We start from the raw sequence: 4,775 nt of genomic DNA, 5'->3' as shown, positions 1-4,775 counted from the left end.
AAAATAGCCCTGTGCTTTCAGTGAATGCAATGAAGAGAACAGAAACTACATTTTGGGGACGGTGGCTCAGTAGTAGAGCATCTGCTTGGTAAGCAGAAGGTCCCAGGTTCAATCCCCGGCATCTCCAACTAAAAAGGGTCCAGGCAAGTAGGGGTGAAAAACCTCAGCTTGAGACCCTGTAGAGCCGCTGCCAGTCAGGTGAGGGACGGTGGCTCAGTGGAAGAGCATCTGCTTGGGAAGCAGAAGGTCCCAGGTTCAATCCCTGGCATCTCCAAAAAAGGGTCCAGGCAAATAGGTGTGAAAATCCTCAGCTTGAGACCCTGGAGAGCCATGAATGGGGCTGTGGCTCATTAGTAGAGCATCTGCTTGGTAAGCAGAAGGTCCCAGGTTCAATTCCTGGCATCTCCAACTAAAAAGGGGTCCAGGGAAGTAGGTGTGAAAAACCTCATCTTGAGACCCTGGAGAGCCATGAATGGGGCTGTGGCTCAGTGGTAGAGCATCTGCTTGGTAAGCAGAAGGTCCCAGGTTCAATTCCTGGCATCTCCAACTAAAAAGGGGTCCAGGGAAGTAGGTGTGAAAAACCTCATCTTGAGACCCTGGAGAGCCATGAATGGGGCTGTGGATCAGTGGTAGAGCATCTGCTTGGTAAGCAGAAGGTCCCAGGTTCAATTCCTGGCATCTCCAACTAAAAAAAGGTCCAGGGAAGTAGGTGTGAAAACCCTCAGCTTGAGACCCTGGAGAGCCGCTGCCAGTCTGAGTAGACAATACTGACTTTGATGGACTGAGGGTCTGATTCAGTAGAAGGCAGCTTCGTATGTTCACATCACCACAATTCTTGCCACTTGAGAGCTGGCCTGGGGGAAGCGTCACCCCTTAGATTGCTGCCCGTGGTACAGGTAAAGACTTCACCTGCTGGGTTACTGCCAGTGGTACAGCTAGATAACAGCCCCCACCCAAACGTTTCGGAGCAGGGGACTAGGAGGCCTCATCCAAGTCTTCTTTCTGTCATGAAACTCAGCAGGTAGTCTTAGGGAAATCTCTATTGTTAATGGCAGCCTCAATTTGCATGGGGGGCCCTGCATGAAAGAGAGAGAGGTTTAACCCTTCAAGTTCCACTTGGTTTCACTAAGAGAAACCGGGCTCCCTGCTTTGTTATCAAGACCTTAATGGAAAATAAAACATTGAGGGACCATCCCAGACGATCTTCCAGCAGGCGGACTATTCCATGGGACTGTTGCTTCAGAATTTGGGACACTAATTTTATGCAAGATGTACGAACTGACTTACATCTTACACTGTAACATAGCAATAAAGAGATTCAGTGTTGGTGTAGTGGTTAGATGCGTGGACTCTTATCTGAGAGAACTGGGCTCGATTCCCCACTCTTCCACTTGCAGTTGCTGGAATGGCCTTGGGTCAGCCATAGCTCTGGCAGAGGTTGTCCTTGAAAGGACAGCTGCTGGGAGAGCCCTCTCAGCCCCACCCACCTCACAGGGTGCCTGTTGTGGGGGGGGGGGCAGGGAGGTAAAGGAGATTGTGAGCCACTCGGAGATTCAGAGTATAGGGCAGGCTATAAATCCAATATCTTCTTCTACCTCACAGGGTGTCTGTTGTGGGGGAGGAAGGGAAAGGAGATTGTGAGCCGCTCTGAGATTCAGAGTATAGGGTGGGATATAAATCCAATATCTTCATCTACCTCACAGGGTGTCTGTTGTGAGGGGGGGAAGGTAAAGGAGATTGTGAGCCACTTTGAGACTCTGAGATTCAGAATATAGGGCAGGATATAAATCCAATATCTTCTTCAACCTCACAGGGCGTCTGTTGTGGGGGAGGAAGGGAAAGAAGATTGTGAGCCGCTGTGAGACTCTGAGATTCAGAGTATAGGGCAGGATATAAATCCAATATCTTCATCTACCTCACAGGGTATCTGTTTTGGGAGGGGGGGGAGGTAAAGGAGATGGTGACCGCTCTGAGATTCAGAGTATAAGGTGGGATATAAATCCAATATCATCATCATCTTCTTCTTCTACATGTCAGGTAAAAGGCAGACTTGGGTTCGGTGGGAAAATATGCATTTTTAAAATAGATCAGTAAATCAATAGATCAGGATTAGCATTGCCAAATGGGGGGGGGGGATTCCAGTGTGGCAATCGTCCTGCCACCCCACCCCGGTTCATCTTATTCTGTTTTAAATGAATGATGTACAGTTCTCAGCTGTTTTGTCAATGCGTTTTTTTGTAAAAAAAAAAAAAAGTTTTTTTTTTTTTAAAAAAGTTGTCAAACCAATTTGCAAAACAGAATGAGTGGATATGAGTCAATCTGTTTGGTGTAGCGGTTAAAGGTGGTGTAGTGAGCCAGTGTGGTGTAGCGGTTAAGTGCACAGACTCTTCTCTGGAAGAACCGGGTTTGATTCCCCCACTCCTCCTCTCGCAGCCGCTGGGATGGCCTTGGGTCAGCCATAGCTCTTGCAGAGCTGTCCCTCAAAGGGCAGCTGCTGTCAGAGCTCTCTCAGCCTCACCTACCTCACAGGGTGACTGTTGTGCGGGAGGAAGGTAAAGGAGATTGTGAGCCACTCTGAGATTCAGAGATAGACGGACAATCAGGCAGGCAGACTGCTTCCCCAATGTTCTTCCGGATTTACTTGCTTCCTGATTTCCTCCCCTAGAAACCTCAGGTTGTGTTCGTACATGCCCGCCTTCACCTAATGAAATGACTCTCACGTGGGCGATGAAACCACTGCTAAAGTTTCCTTAGCACCTCTGTGCTTTCCCTTGAAGCTAGCTGTCAGCCACGCTCTGATGGTTTTAATGTTTGATGCGTTTCACTGTTTTGACTCTGCTGTTCTCCGGTGCATATTTTAAAATGGACAGGGACTTAGAGACGACCAGGGAACTACGAACATCGGTCAAGCGGAGACGGGCTTGCCAGCCTCCGGGTGTTGCCTGGAGGTCTCCCCAAATTAGGATGCATCTCCAGACGACAGAGATCAGCTCCCCTGGAGAAAAGGACTTATACGAAAATAGACCGCAGTAAGATAGCTAACAAACTTTTCACAATATATTCGAAATAGATAATCAGTTTATACAAAAATGATGAATCGATAGTCAGTTCATTCAATTAATTGAATCATGAAGACTGATTTATTTAATAGAAATGGGCGTCTTCCTGTCTGGCCACAGTGGACTCGGAAAGCAAATTTGGAAGTAAATCGTTAGATCAGGGGTGTCAAACATGCAGTTCAGGGGGCGAATCAGGCCCCTGGAGGGCTCTTATCAGGCCCTCAAGCACCTGGCTGTCATCTGCTTCCTTCTCCCTATATCTTGCTTCCTTCCGCATAATAGCTTGCTTTGCCAGGCTCTCTCAATCGCACAGCAGAGCTACTGAGCAAAACCTCTCTTCTTTCTATTGACTGAGGCTACCCCCCCCACACACACACACACCCAGTCCTTGGGGAAGGATCCAGGGAACTGGGAGAAATACAAAGAAAGCACCTTTAAGACCAATGCTAACGTTCTGAACTTGTTTTATGTTTTTAAATATATATATTTGCATTTGTCTGTGTTTTTTATAAAGTTTCTATCTCTGCTACCTAAACTTAAATAGGTACACATATGGCCCAGTCTGACATAGCCCGACCCCTCAAGGTTTCATTTTTGTCAGATCTGGCCCTCATAACAAATTAGTTTGACACCCCTGCGTTAGATCCTGCCAGTCTGGTTAGGGTAGCCAGGTTGGGAAATTCTTCGGGCTTTGGGGGTGGAGCCTGAGGAGGATTAGGTTTGGGCGGGGCTTTTTTTGTAGCAGGAACTCCTTTGGATATTAGGCCACACCCCCTTGTGTAGCCAATCCTCCAAGAGCTTCCAGTAGGCCCTGTACTAAGAGCCCTGTAAGGAATTCTAGCAGGACCTCCTTTGCATATTAGGCCACACACCCCCTGATGTAGCCAATCCTCCTGGAGCTTACAGCAGGCCCTGTACTAAGAGCCCTGTAAGGAATTCTAGCAGGACCTCCTTTGCATATTAGGCCACACACCCCTGATGTAGCCAATCCTCCTGGAGCTTACAGTAAGCCCTGTACTAAGAGCCCTGTAAGCTCTTGGAGGATTGGCTACATCAGGGGGGTTTGTCCTAATATGCAAAGGAGTTCCTGCTACAAAAAAAGCCCTGGGTTTGGGGAAGGAAGGGACCTCAGTGGAGTACAATGTCCTAGAGTCCACCCTCCAAAGCAGCCATTTTCTCCAGGGAAAAAACTGACCAAACAGACAGAACAAAAAAAATAACAATGACTTCTATAAGAAAAATAGACCATGGTAAGAAAACGAACGGATTTTTCACAGTATATTTGAAATACATAATCAATTTATACAAGAATGATGGATCAATAGTCAGTTCATACAATTAGCGGAATCATCAAGCTGCAATGATTTCCCGGATGCTGATAAATTAAGAAACTCATCCAGTTCAATAAAGCGCTTGGGCCGTGTCGTCTCTCGTTTATGATTGATGTTCAATGCTGGGATTTTATACTGGACACTCCAAAACCACCTCCAACATTGCTCGCTAGCTGGTCAGGATGCTTTAGTCAACCTTCGTGATGGAGGGATTGGTAAATTCGCCACAATCTAATAGGTTTCAAATCACTCCAGTGTATTCACATTCATCTCAAGCACAGATGGTCAACTATGGAGGAAAAAAACCCTCAAAAGCACTGCACAATAAGAACATAAGAGAAGCCATGTTGGATCAGGCCAATGGCGCATCCAGTCCAACACTCTG

At 47.1% G+C, this 4,775-nt stretch overlaps 1 non-coding gene across 1 annotated transcript; it reads left to right on the top strand.

The window, feature by feature from the left end:
• Positions 1-474: 474 nt before the first annotated feature.
• On the top strand, positions 475-546 carry TRNAT-GGU (transfer RNA threonine (anticodon GGU)). Its single transcript has one exon. It is a non-coding gene; the product is annotated as a tRNA-Thr (tRNA).
• The last annotated feature ends 4,229 nt before the right edge of the window (positions 547-4,775 follow it).

This window comes from Heteronotia binoei, chromosome 10 (genome assembly GCF_032191835.1).
Source record: "Heteronotia binoei isolate CCM8104 ecotype False Entrance Well chromosome 10, APGP_CSIRO_Hbin_v1, whole genome shotgun sequence".
Taxonomy (NCBI): domain Eukaryota; kingdom Metazoa; phylum Chordata; class Lepidosauria; order Squamata; family Gekkonidae; genus Heteronotia; species Heteronotia binoei.
This window is presented reverse-complemented; position numbering and strand designations above follow the sequence as displayed.